Source organism: Callithrix jacchus, chromosome 18 (genome assembly GCF_049354715.1).
Source record: "Callithrix jacchus isolate 240 chromosome 18, calJac240_pri, whole genome shotgun sequence".
NCBI lineage: Eukaryota > Metazoa > Chordata > Mammalia > Primates > Cebidae > Callithrix > Callithrix jacchus.
Window position 1 is genome coordinate 12,653,450 of NC_133519.1, and position 14,644 is coordinate 12,668,093.

The 14,644-nt window shown below is 43.2% G+C and overlaps 2 protein-coding genes across 22 annotated transcripts in view; one reads left to right on the plus strand and one right to left on the minus strand.

The window, feature by feature from the left end:
* Window positions 1-14,644, minus strand: part of LOC103788982 (uncharacterized) — an 870,763-nt gene that overhangs the window by 289,475 nt on the left and 566,644 nt on the right. The window lies entirely within an intron of this gene.
* The window catches only part of LOC103791179 (uncharacterized), a 36,208-nt gene that overhangs the window by 5,704 nt on the left and 15,860 nt on the right, over window positions 1-14,644 (plus strand). For 3 of the 19 annotated variants that reach the window (XM_078355286.1, XM_078355290.1, XM_078355301.1), the window contains exons 1-2: window positions 9,722-10,723; window positions 12,979-13,048. The gene's annotated coding sequence lies outside the window, so the exon portion shown is untranslated. Of the gene's footprint in view, window positions 1-8,223; window positions 10,724-11,794; window positions 13,049-14,644 lie in introns of those variants that run through there. The other 16 variants (XM_078355287.1, XM_078355299.1, XM_078355302.1 and 13 more) reach the window with 8 other exon arrangements.

A 14,644-nucleotide genomic window follows, 5' to 3' on the forward strand; every position in this document is an offset into this window, starting at 1 on the left:
TCAGCTGCCAGTATAATGGTTCAGAGAGTGGCCACTTTTGAAGGCCTTTCACAGCTCCCATCCTAGAATTGTGTAGGACTTAAAACTAATGGGCCACAGTGGAATTCTTGGTTCCTCAGGACCTTGTGGTGGACACCTTCTTTCACTGAGCATTCAAAGGGTGGCTATTAGGTGCCAGGCCCTGTTCTGGGCTAGGGGCACCATAATGAGTAAATATCAGGTCACTACCTCATGGAATTCACCACTGCAGGCATCAAGAGGGGAAGAAAGAAAGTGGTGTGGCCTGTTTGTGTCCTTCTCATGTGGTCACCTGCCAGGTCCTGGGGGAGTGGGAGCCAGTGCAAGGAGAGAAGCCCAGTGAGCAAGGCAAAGGGATGATGTCAGACCCAGGGGCTGAGACCCCCACCTGCAGCCAGGCAGCTTCTGGGGTGGACAAGGAGTAGCAGGGAAGGTCATGGCCTGGTGTTCTGGGGTCCACTGTCCCATCTCATTCCTGTGGGTGCCAGAATTTGTCCAAAGGGAGGACTCAGTGTCACTGGAAACAGCAGGCCAGAGACAGAATGTATTTCAGAAAAGGAGGAAGGAATTGTACATCATGGTAACAATATGATTTTATAGTAGTGCGTGTCTCTCTAATAACTAGTTAGCATGTTCCTGTTAATGGAAAATATTGGTGGTGTAAGTTTCTCTGGATCTTCTCATCATTGTGTAAGTTCATTTGTTCTCCCCTCCCTCCCCTCTTTCCTCCCTCCCCTCCTTCCTTTCTCCCCTTCTTCCTTCTTTCCTTCTTTCCTTCCTGCCTCCCTCCCTCCCCTCCTTCCTTCCTTCTTTCCTTTCATGCCTGTTTCTTTTCTTTCTTTCCTTCCTTCCTTCCTCCCTCCCTCCCTGCCTTCCATCCTTCTCTTTTCTTTTTCTTTCTCTCTCTTTCTTTCTTTTAAACTTTTTGAATAGACCACACTGTACTGAAACCCACATTATTTACCAAAATCTCTGGAGCTGCTTCTGTCTTTCAGGCAGGGAAGTCATCCCATATCCCTCAGCCCCTCCCAGCCTCCTTCTCTTTTGATTTGTGGGTGCCCCTGGGGCAGCTGCTGAGTCTCACGTGTTTGTAGTCTTAACATTAAGTGCTGCCCACCTGGATGGTTTGTCCCTGTCCTTACCAGACGCTTGCATTATCTAGATCACTGAGGTTGCTTCCGCCTAACTGATCTGCTCTCTGTATTCCGAGGGCACCCCAGCAATAGAGGAAAAAGGCACAGGCATCGAAATTTCCAGCTGCTCTGACTCTAAGTTGGTGCACTTCTATGCCAAGTACTAAACACACAAGAACCGGATGCCACCAAAACCTGATTTGGGTCTGCTGCCTCCTAATTTCAAAAAACTTAATAGACATTATTTTTTAGAGTAGTTCTAGGTTTACAGATAAATTGAGTAGATAGTACAGAGAGTTCTCCCAGGGTCCCCTGACTTCCAGCACACAATTTTCCGATTAGTATGTCATATTAGTGTGGTCCATTTGTTGCAATTGACCAACCAATATTGATACATCATTAGTAACTAAAGTTCATAGTGGACATTAGAGTTCATTCTTTGAGTTTTCACAGATTGAGTTTTGGCAATTACATAATGTCGTGAATCCCCAATACGGCATCATGCAAAATAGTTTCACTGCTGAAGATTCCCTGTGCTTCACCATTTCATGCCTCCTCTCCTCCACCCCTGACAACCACTCATCATTTCACTGTTTCTATCTTTTTGACTTTTCAAGAATGTCCTACAGTTGGAATCATAGAGTATATAGGTTTCCCGACTGGCTTCTTGCTCACGTGATGGACTTAAACTTCCTCCATGTCTTTGTGGCTTGATGGCTCATTTTAAAAAAATCACTGAATTAGATTTCATTGTATGGCTACAGCACAGTGTGTTTATTCATTCACTTGGTGAAAGACATCTTGGTTCTTCAAGTTTTGACACTGATGAATAAAATTGCTCTAAGTACTTATGTGCAGGATTTTGAGTGAACTTCAGTTTTCCCAAGTGACTGTACATTTTGATTTTCACTAGCTATGGAGAGTTCTGGCTGTTCCTTATCTTTGACAGCATTCGGTGTGTTTCCCTTTTTGCATTTTAGCCATTCTAATAGGTTTCCAGTGATAGCTCCTTGTTTTAATGTTCAATTCCCCAATGACCAATGATTTTGAGCATTTTCTATATGCTTATGCGCCATCTGCGTATTTTGTTGGTGATGTGCTCAGATCTTTCACATATTGTTATTATTTGTTTGCCTTGTGTTGTTCAGTTCTCAGAATTCTTCATATATTTTGGACAGCAGCATTTTATCAGATTATTTTGTAAATATTTTCTCCCCGTCTTTGACTTGCTTTTTCCGTTATCTTCACAGTGTCTTTCACAGGCAGAAGGTTTTCATTTTCCGGAGGCTCAACTTTATTTCTTTCATTCGTGGATTGTGCTTTTGAGTGTTGTATCTAAGAAGTCATCCTCGAACCCAAGTTCCCAAGCTCTTCTTATTGTGTGATCTCCTGGGATTCTCATGGTTTTGCACCTTACATTTAGGTGTAAGATTCACTTTATGAAGGGCATAACATGCACACCTAGATTGATTGATTGATTGATTGGTTTTGCATTTGGTTGTCTAGCTGTTCTAGCACCATTGTTTGGAAAGGCTATCCTTGCTGTTTTAAATGTCTTTAAACCTTTATGAAAGATCCGTGGACTGGATGTAGGCCAGTTTCTGGGCTCTGTGTTCTTTTCCATAGATCTTATTTGTGTATTTTTCCTCTTTTCACCAACTTCACGCTGTTTTGGTTTTTGTAGGTTTCTAGTAAGTCCTGAAGTTGGTAGTACCAACTTGAGGGTTTTTTTTCTGAACTTCATCATGACAACCTGAGATTGTTGTAGTCAAACTTGGTAATGTGTGAGATTCCCCCTTAGTTTGGTCTTCAAGGAGTTTTAATGCTCAAGGCAAGCCACCCTCAGCTGCTGGTAATCTGTGAATATCATTTAAGTGCTCCTCCCGGTGGCTGTCCCCAGTAGCTTCTCTTCCTGGTGAGCTGTGACTCTTCGTGGGTTAGCCTGTCTCTCTCAGTTTTCGGGTGGCAGTTTTCCCTGTGACCTCACTTCTCTGGTCCAGCCTAGCAGAGCTGACTTTCAGTTTGTTCAGCTTTTCTCTAGCTGTGAGGATAAGTGATGACTCCCTAGCTCTTTCCATGTTGGAGTGGAAACCCAGAAGTTCATTTAAAGAGTTACTTGTAATAAAATTCACCCATTGTCAGTGCACAGCTTAATCATTTAGGTTGATTTATAGAATTGTGCAGCCATGAGCAGAGTTCTATTTCAGTACATTTTTGGCTTCCCCAAATTCCCTTGAGCCTCTTTGTAGTCATTTCCTAATCCCTAGTCCCTGTGATCAGATCTGAATAGAATAAATATTTGGATAACCAACTTCATTGTATTTAGATTTTCCTGTGTTTGGGACTTTATATAGTGGACTGTTGTCTTCCTTTTCTGACTAATGGAGAAGAGGTTGCATTCTAGGGATGTTTTTGGGGAAACATAACAGTACTCCTGTTTATGGCTCTCTTTGAATTGGTGCATCTTTGCTGTACTATTAGCTCAATTTATCTGAATTATTAGCTCAATTTACCTAGAATTATTCTAAAAACCAAAGTTCATTAAATTTTATTAAAGTTAGGATGCAACAACCCCAGATCAAAATTGTGGTGGCATCCTGTTACTATGTGGTTAATACTTGACCTCGGGGCTGCCGTAGCAATGGATGCTCTTCAGATCAGTGTGGATTAGAGGGAATAACCATGCTTGGAGAAGGGTTAGAGATGTCCATTCTTACATTAAACCGTTCTGCCCTAGGTCAGGTGCCAGAGTAAGTGATTCTTGCCAGTATATGAGGCAGTGCTACTTACACTGTTCCTCTGCACTTTCAGTTGAGGAGGGTCTCTATGTGATGTATTTACTAGGTGTTTAATTTTCTCTACACTGTGTTAAGCACTTGGGCTCAGATAGTAGTTTCCCCAAGGAACAGAAGCTCATGAGAGAAAGAACACAAAGACATGATTTCAAGAAAATAGAGTAGTTCTCCAAAAGTGGGGTGTCATGGCAGCCCAGAGGATGGGAGTGTAGGTGAAGACATTGCTCCTAAGGACAAGGGGAACCATAAGAGGGATTCTTCAGAGCAGACCTGTTTTTCCTCCAGTGTCCTGCAGAAGATCCTGGGGCATGACTGGTGTAGAGCAGGGGTCTACAGGTGTAGGAGGGGCACTTGCTGCATCTTGGGAGAAATTATAGCATCCCTGGTAGGACATTTTGGAGAGGAATGTCAGTGATGGGATTGGATGTCTGTAGTCAGTTTTATTCTATCTTCAGTGAGCACTGCTGAGAACTTCCTTAGTGCCAGACCCTAAGCTGGGAATCATGAACACAGAGATGAGTAGAATATGATCTCCGCTTTCACAGAACTCTCAGTCTAGTGACTAGTGAGATATGAGAAGTGTAGTGACTTCATTAGAGCAAGTGGCTCATGCTGCATGGAGATGACCTCAGTGGATGGCCTGGTCCCCCTCCTTGTTGTTACCAACAGCTGGATGACTTGCTCTGGGCTAGTGACCCTGGACTTCTGCCAGGTGTCAGCAACTTAGGTACAAGCAACACCTCAGTTTCCTGTTGGGCCAAAACAGTTAACACTGCCAAGGTGATCAGAGGACACTAGTGACATCAGTAGCTACTGATGAGGTCCTGGCCAGCTAGGGAAATCAAGATATAAGTTTAACAGTGATTCTAAATTTATTCTTAACATAATGAGCAGAGATATCTGTCTTCTAAGTTAAATACTTTTTAGACTTCAAGATTCACCCACGTCCAAAATAACATATATATATCAGCCATATCACTGCCCTAAGATGATATCTCTCTGTCCTTACCAGAAGCCTGCACTATCTGGAGCACTGCATCTGTCTCAGGCTAACTGATCTGCTCTCTGGATTCCAGGGACACCCACAGAGCCAGTGGTTGAAGGCACAGGCATTGATGTCTCCAAGTGTTCTGACTCCAACTTGGTTCACCTCAACGCCCAGTATTACCCACACAGTAACAGGATGCCGCCACAATTTTGATTTGGGGCTGTTGCATCCTAACTTTAATAAAATGTAATGGACTTTTTTTTTTTTAGAATAATTCTAGGTTTACAGATAAATTGAGCCGATAGTACAGGGAATTTCCCTATTCTCTCTGGTCCCCTAGCACACAATTTCCTCTATCAGTATCGTGCATTAGTGTGATACATGTTTACAACTGATTAATCAATATTGATACATTATAATTAACTAAACTCCATAGTTTACATTAGGGTTCACTCTTTGAATTTTACAGTTCTATGGGGCTTGACAGTTACCATGTCCAGAATCCCCAGTACAGTGTCACACAGAAGAGTTTCACTGCTGAGAACCTCCTTGTGTTCAGCCAATTCACCCTCCTTCACACTTGGCAGTCACTGATCATTTCACTGTCTCTACCATTTTGACTTTCCTGGAATGTCCTAGTGTTGGAATCATACAGTGTGTAGAGTCTTTAGACTAGTTTCTTCCTAGCATTATGTATTTAAAGTTCCTCCATGTCTTCTCATGGCCTGATAGCTCATTGCATTTATCACTGAATCACATTCTCTTGTACAGCTATACCACGGTTCGTTTAGCCATTCATTTAGTGAAGGATGTTTTGGTTACTTTCAGTTTTTAATAAGTATGAGTAAAACTGTTGCAAATACTTGGATGCAAGCTTTTGAGTGAACATGTTTTCACATTACTTTGGTAAGTATCGAAAACTGCTATTTTTGGGATTATATGGTAAGGCTGTGTTTAGCTTTTTTTTTATTTTAAGAAAAAATAACGTGCCAAACTGTTTTCCAAAGTGACTAGCATTTTGCATTTCCATTAGCAGTGACTGAGAGTCCCTGTTGCTCTGCATCTTTGCCAGACTGTGGTATTGTCACTTGTTTGGATTTGAGCCTTCCTATTAGGTGTATATTATAGTGTAGTGGCATCTCATTGGTTTAATACGCAATTTCCTAGTGTCACATGATTTCGAGCATCTTTTTTATATGCTTATTTTCCATCCATGTATCTTTTCTGGTGAAGTATCCAGATCTTTTGCCCATTTCTAAATTGAGTTTTTTGCTTTTTTATTATTGAGTTTTAAGAGTCCTTTATATATTTTGGACACCAGCCTTTCATCAGATCTGTATTTTGCCAAATTTTTTCCCAGTCCATCACTTGCTTATTCATTTTCTTAAGTGTCTTTAACAGAGCAGAAGTTTTTTAATTTGTATGAAGTTCAACTTGTCAATTTTTTCTTTCCTGGATTGTGCTTTTGGCATCGTATCTGAGAAGTCATCACCAAACCCAAAGTCACCCAGATTTTTTCCTATGTGGTCATCCAGGAGTCTTAGAGTTTTGCACCTCACATTCAGGTGTAAGATCCGTTTTGTGGAAGGTGTAAAATCTGTGCCTAGATTTATTTATTTTTCACATGTAGATGTCTAGTCATTCTAGCATCATTTGTTGAAAAGTCTATCCTTTCCCTGTTAAATTGCCTTTGTGCCTTCCTCAAAGATCACTTGAGTGTTTGTGTAGGTCTATTCCTGAGCTCTGTATTGTTTCCTAGTGACCTGTTTGTCTGTGTTTTCTTTCTTCACCATTTCCACAGTTTGGTTACTGTAGCTTTATAATTAGTACTGAAGTTGGCAGTGTCAGTTCTCTGGGGATTTTTTTGATCTTTACTATGAGAACCTGGTTGGGCTCCTAGTGGTAACACTTAGAAAAGTGTGAGATCCCCACTAAGTCTGGTCCCCAAGGAGTTTTGAATGCTCAAGCCAGGCCACCGTCAGCTTCTAGTAATCTGTGAGTACCATTTAAATGCTCCTCTCAGTTTCTGGCTTCAGCAGCTTCTGTTCCCTGTGTTTGCCTGTCTATCTGGTTTTCAGCATGGCAATTTGCCCTGTGACCTCTCCTCCAGTCCCTCTAATAAGGATTGATAATTTTCGGTTTGTTCAGATTTCTTCTTGTTGTGAGGACGAGAGGTGACCTCCTACCTCCTTACAAGTTGGAGTAGGAACCAGGAATTTTATTTAACAAGTTACTTGTAATAAAAGTCACTAATTGCAAATGTAGAATTGAGTAATTTAAGTAGACATGTAGAATTTTGCAGGCATCACCTCAGTCCCCTCTTAGAATACATTTCTTCCCTCCCCAGATTCCACAGAGCCTCTTTGCAGTCATTTTCCAATCCCTGGTCACCACGATGGAGCCTGAACAAAATAAAAATTTGGAAAACAGCATTACATTTAAGCTTTTATTAGATTGGAATTTTATATAATGGATCATTGTCTTACTCTTGTAGCAACTAGAGGAGGTTTTTATTCTAAGGACTTTCTTTAGGGGAACTTAGTGGTATCCTGCTTATTCCTCTCCTTGAATTGGTTAATCTTTGCTGGGTCAGACAGTTGCTATCAAACCTTGTCTGGTGAGCATGAGTGAAAGACCTAAAAGAAAATCTTCTATTAGAAATGTAGATGATGAATTTCCAGATAATGTTATGCCGAGTTAAGTTTTTGTTTTGTTTTGTTTTGTTTTTTTGAGGTGTTTTGCTCTTGTTGCTCAGGCTGGAGTGCAATGGCACGAACTCGGCTCACTGTAATCTCTGCCTCCCGGGTTCAAGCAATTCTCCTGCCTCAGCCTCCTGAGTAGCTTGGATTACAGGCATGCACCACCACACCAAGCTAATTTTGTATTTTTAGTAGAGATGGGGTTTCTCCATGTTGGTCAGGCTGGTCTTGAACTCACAACCTCAGGTGATCTGCCTGCCTTGGCCTCCCAAAGTTTTGAAATTGCAGGCATGAGCCACCATGCTGGAGTGCTATGTGCAATCTCAGCTCACTGCAACTTCTACCTCTAGAGTTCAAGTGATTCTTGTGCCTCTGCCTTTTGAGTTGCTGGGATTACAGGCATGCACCACCATGCCCACCTAATTTTGTATTTTTAGTAGAGACAGAGTTTTTCCATGTTGGTCAGGCTGGTCTTGAGCTCCCAATCTCAGGTGATCCAACCACCTTAGCGTCCTAAAATGCTGGGATTACATGTGTGAGCCACCACACCTGGCTGGGAGTTAAGTATTTTACCGTCTTTTCTCTTTCAGAGATTGGGTTGGTAACATTGAAGAGACGCTTCTCACCTGCCTGAAATGGCCGACGTTATCTTCAAGTTGCAAGGGCTCCGGAACAGCCCTTGCAGTGCTCCCATAAAGGGAAGCATCACATTTTACTGTAGTTCTTTGCTTTTTTTTCTTTTTTATGCCTATAGGGATTAGCATACATGTATGTGAAAATATAAAAAGTGTACAGCTAGGCACCTGTAACTAGTTTTCTGTTGCTACCTATTAACACATTATAACAAGTTAGTGGTTTGAAACCACAGAAATTAGGAATGACTGGGTTCTCTGATCGGGGTCTTTGGAGGCTGAAATCCAGTTATGTGCTGCCTGTGTTTTTCATCTAGAGCTCAGGCTATCACTACAGATGTATTGGCAGAATCCATCTTCCTGTGGGTGGAGGACTGACATCCTTTTGCAGTCCTCCTCCTCCTGGCTCTCAGCCTGAAGACACTCTGACTCCAGAGGCCACCTGCATTCTTTCTCACTTTCCCCATCTTCCAACCAACAACAGCTCATGGAATTCTTCTCCAGCTCCCATCCTCTCTCTGACTTTGTCTTCTCCTACCCACTAGAGAAATCTGTGACTCTTAGGGAGGGGTGTGATTAGATCCGGCCCACTCAGGAAAGCTCAGGCTTGGTATTAGTCTGTTCTTGCAATGCTATAATGACCTGAGGCTGAGATTTATAAAGAAGAGATTTAATTAGGTCATGGTTCTGTGGGCTGGCAGGAGAGAGAGAGGGGTGGGGTGGGGTGGGGGGAAGTGCTACATAGTTTTAAAGAGCCAGATCTCATGGAAACTATCACATGACAGCACCTGGGGGATGGTGCTAAGCCCTTAGAAACCATCCCCATAATCCAGTAACCTCCTGCCAGGCCCCACTCTAACACTCGGGATTATAATTCAACATGGGATTTGGGTGGGGACACAGGACCAAACCATATCACTCTTTAAAGTCATATGACTGCCATTTAACAATGTAATCACAGGAATGTCTCAGCTTAACAGGTTCCAGAGATACGGGTAGAGGATGTTTGGAGACCATTTTAGAAATTCCACCTATCGCAGTTCAACTTCTGGTCCCCAGACATTCACGTTCCTCACAGATGCAAAATACATTTACCCTCTCACCTGAGGCGTCCAAGTTTCATGTCATTATGCATTAGTGCAAAGTGAAAAATGTCATGTAGCTTTAATCTGATCAAAAGTTTAAAATCTCATTTAAATCATCTACACCAAGTGTGAATGAGGCTTCTGAGGGTGTCCGTTAAGTACAGATTCCTTTTATTTGAGAGTGAGTCTTGGCCTGTTACCCATGCTGGAGTGCAGTGGTGCGATCTTGGCTTACTGCAACTTCTGCCTTTTGGGTTCAAGTGATTCTCCTGAATCATCCTCTCGAGTAGCTGGGAATACAGTCATGCACCACTGCATTTAGCTAATTTTTTTGTATTATTAGTAGAGATGAGTTTTTGCCCTGTTGGCCAGGCTAATCTGAAACTCCTGACCTCAGGGGCTGTCCCCCTCAGCCTCTCAAGATGCTAGGATTTCAGGCAGGAGCTACCATGCCCAGCCCAAGTACAGATCCTTGATATAATTCCATTACCCGTGTTGACCCGTGAAACTGAACAGCTTATCTGTCCTCAGTGTGCAACGGTGGGACAGTCACAGAATAACACTGCTAGTGATTCTTGTTCAAAAAGAGGGAAAGTGGAGGGAACAAAGTCACTGATCCAAAACCGTTTTGACATGGGGTTGAGCAAAGTCCAGCCAGAAATTCTTCATTAGGCTCCACAGCCTGGAACTAACCCTCTGTGACAGGGGGCTTTGCCTCCGGGCTCTGCATGTTTTTCTGTCATTATTGAAAACATTTTATTTTCCTTCTCTCCTGCTTTTTTTGGTTCTTCCCCTTTCTCCTCGTGGCAGCATCCTCCACTTAATCCTTGCTGTGTCATCCCCAGCAGAATTGGTCAGACATTGCCTGTGTCACAGTCCTGACCATCTCCACGAGGGGCTGTCCTTGTGAGCCCGTGCTCCTCTTCACTCACCTGACCGCTCTCAGTCATGATTGCTTTCAGCTGCCCTGGCTGGCTTAGGAGAAAACCTAAGACTATGGAGTCCCAGAACAAATCTCTGCCCTCTCTACCTCCAAGAGAGGAAGAAATAACAGTGATCTTCATAGAGAAATGACCCACAGGAGGGCCTGGACTCTCCAGCAGTTACAGCAGAAGGAAGTTGCTGAAGAATGGAGGAGCTGAGAGCCCAGGCCGGGAAAGCAGGGTTGTGTGAAACACTATTTAATCCTATGTGCTCCCTGCCCCAATCTAGCAGCCAGTGAATGACAACTGACCAAGTATAAAGGCCAGGACTGTAGAACTGTGATAAAGGGTTTGTCCAAGGAAAGGGGCTTTTCCCGTTTTTGTTTTCACAGTGGAAATTGCTATTCTTCATCTAAAGTTTCCTGAATGGCAGCAGCGAGCTTCTGGAGGGTGAGTTACCTGCTCTGCACAGGGAGGCTGAGGCCAAGACTTGTGTGGTGGATCTGCTGCCACCAAGTGGTGAGGGAGGGAGCCTGGGAGAGTCTCCGTGTTTCTGGGCTTCAGTGTTTCCTCATCAGTAAGGTAGAGGCTTATTGTACCTCTCTGAGGTCCCTTCCTGCTTTGTTTTCTCTGAGCTTCTGAGGAATAGAGATGCTTTTCGATACTGCCTGGGACCTTCAGCTGAGACCTGACTCTGTGTGTCTCCTGCCGGAGCCTGAGCTGAGTCTACAGGCTGGAATCCCAGAGCTGGGGGAACAGGTGGAAGAAAGTCAGCAGGTTTAGGGGATGAGAATAATCCACAAAGGAGAAGCCATTGGTAAATAAAAACGAAAGAAGGGGAGAATAAGGACAGAGCAGGACAGAAGCCTGAGGGGAAATGGGCAATGGCTATGATCATTTAAACCCTCAAGGAGCAGCATGAGCTGAGCAGTGGGGACTCAGAGAAACTTACTTGACAGGAATCTCCTGCCTCTGGCCAGGGAGAGCCACAGGTTAGATCAGAGCTGGTTTATAATGAGGGGCAGCTTCAGCTCCAAGAAAGGGTCAGAGGTTTGTAATCAGTTTTATTCAGTCATGGATGAACACTCCTCAGACCCAGGAGCATCAGCATCGGTGCTGCTGTAGCAGTGGATGCTCTTCAGGTCAGTGTGAGTTAGAGGGAATAACCATGCGTGGAGAAGGGTTGGAGATGTCCATTCTTACATCAAACAGCTCTGCCCTAGGTCAGGTGCCAGTGTAAGTGTCCCTTGCTTGTATATGAAGCAGTGATACTAATATTCCTCTGCACATTCAGTTGAGGGAAGTTTCTCATAAATATTTACTATTTAATTTCCTTTATAGTATGCTAAGCACTTGGGATTCAGGTATTTAATGTCTCTCTGAAGAAACTCAAGCCAGTGAGTGGAAGAACACAAACAGATCATTTCAACAAGATACAGTAGTTCTACCAACATAGGTGTTGTAACAGCCCAGAGTACAGGAGTGTATGTCAAAGGACATTACTCCAAATACAGGGGGAGGCATAAGAGAACATTTTCAGGACAGACTAGTCTTCCTTGAAGCTCCCACAGGAGAGGATCCTGCGGCAGGGATGGTGTAGGGCAGGCACCTCTCTAGGGAAGGGATTTGCAGCATTCTGAGAAAGAGCATCCCTTACAAGACATTGGGGACAGAAGTGTAGGTAAAAGGGTTGGAGGTTTGTAATCCATTTTATTCAATTATGGATGAACACTGCTGAGAGTCCCCTCTGCACTGGGCCTTTAGCTAAGGATCATGACCATAGAGGTGAGTAAAATAGGATCCCAGGTTTCACAGAGTTCTCAGTCTAGTGACTGGTGATTCATGAGAAGTTTAGTGATGGTGGAAGCAGTGGCCCATGCCACATGAGATGACCTCAGTGGATGTCCTGGGCCAGAGATCCTGGACTTCTGCCATATTTCAGCATCTCGACGTACAGTACACCAACACCTCAGCTCCATGTTGAGTCAAAGCAGTTAACACAGCCAAGGTATTCAGAGGACACTGATGATAACAGTAGCTATAGACTGTTTCCAGCTGAGGAAATAAATTTAATAACTCTTCTAAATTTGTCCTTGCCATAGTGATAAATAACTTTATCTTGATAATGAATTATATTGTGGTAAGTTAATTATAACTTACCATAATGAGAAGTAACTTTATGAGTACAGCAGACACACAAGCCCTTGAGGACACATGCCTGAGGATTCTGATGAAGATATATGTCCAAATATGTGACAGTTGGACCTACAGGCCAACTTTGAAACAGTGGAAAACCTAGTTTCAAATTTAAGTTTGCTTTGAGTAGAAATTCACTTTACCTCTCTTTGAATGGCAATGGGACCAATCTTCCCTAAATTACTTCTTACAAGAAAAGGAATCATTCTGGTAAGAATTCAGACTTCAGTAAACATGGGGAAGTAAGGAAGTTTTATAACTCTATTCTAGCCACCTAGCAAGAAACCAGGAATTTAGCAAGTTCATTCACATTCAGGACAGTTGTGTTCACTAGATCAGAGGCCCTGAGACATGAAGAAGAGACCCCTTAACAAGAGAAAGTGTTTCTTCCTGTCCTAGGACATCACTGCCAACTTCAGGGAAGCGGGAACACAGCTGCCCGCTTTACAGTGTGGGCTGCTTTTGTGCCTGGAATGTGTGTGATGTCCTGAGACCTGTACCTATTTCAGGGAGCCTTGGGAGGAGCCTGAATCACTGATGGAATTGGACGGTGCATGGAGATGGTAGAGCAGCACAAGGGTAAGTGCAGGGGCGTGGCCAGGTCATACTGGGACAACTGAGTGGCACTGATGGGGACAAAGAAATACAGACCTCTTGTATATTCCAAAGGTCCAGGGAACTTCCAGGTCTAATTCCATGAAAAATAGAGGTTATTTTCCATGCTGTTAAAGCAAGGTTGCAGACACTTGTGAATTTTGGTCCCAGTATATTTGGAGGACACATCTGTGTCCTGAAAAATGATACAGGGATGAATACTCTTCAGGTGACTCATTCTGGTCATTTGTCCAGCATCACAGAAACCAGAAAACGGAAATGTGGCCAAATTCATGATTTGCTAGCCCTCTTGTTCAGGTTTCTCACCTGATTCTTAGGATAATAGCGTTACCTTGAGGATTCTGATGAAGATATACTGTCCAAATATGTGCACAGTTTTGAGCAAAATGCCTGGTAGAGATTGGTCAACAAATAATTAGTGAATAATTATATGAATATTTACTGAATGACATGGATCCTATGAATAATTATGGAATAATTGTTGTGATTGCTTTTATTGGCACTGCTCAAAACTTATCCCTGTGTGACCTGAAGTAAGCCACATAACTTTGTGAACATGCAGTTTCATCATTTTTATAGTGAAGAAACCTGACAGATTTTGCTTCTGCCAGAGAATGTCAGGCCTCCCAGACACCAGAACATGTATATACATAAAGCCTTTGATGTATCTCTAAGCGGTGTGCTCACAGTGTTGCTGGAGGATGATGGGGGCTGTAGAGAGGCACGCTTTGCAATGGGATCGATCCAGTCCTCCTTGCTTCACTTCCACATGAATGCTGGGCAGCCCAGGGTCACACCCTAAACTCAGCAAGCCCAGGAAGCAGCCAAACATAGGAGACCTGAGCTACAGAACAGTCTCCCAAGTCCCAGGCTCCCAAAACCTGGGTGGCGATGAAAGCTGAGAAAGTGAGGAGGAGGCTCAGGGATCACTCTTCCTACTCGGTCCTGTCATCTCCAATTCACCTTCTACTGCACAGCAACACGGAGGACCCCTGACCATCACCTTGATCTTACCGTGTTTGGTTAGTGGGATGCAACCACACATCAATGGCATTAGACCAACTCAGAAAAGTATGTGTCAAACAGTATTCCATAAGGACCGCTCATGGCCCTGTTGTTTTCAATATGTGGACAACATGAAATGAAAACAACAAAATCATACCAGGTTTACCAGACTTCCCAAGATAGATGGTCACATACGCTTTCAGAAGATCTCCATAGAAATGATTTTGATGACTTGACACCTTGAAAAGAGCTCTTCTGGGACTAAATTGCCATTTATAAGTGACAAGAATGAGATGCAGTGTTCAGTCACCTTAGAAAACCAATCATCCCACACAGAGGAAGCTTTGGATATAGGGCCATGGAACTGGTCTTAAGTGTAATGAAAAGTCTCTTCTGCCCCAAATATCAGTGTAGTGATATCTGATAGTAAGAAAATATAAATCAGCATAACCATGGGATGCAGCAAGAGAAATATTGAGCCAGGAAAGAAAGCATTTTAATTCATTAAAAAAATGAATTCCTCATTCAGTCTCTAGTGGATACAGAAAAAACTGC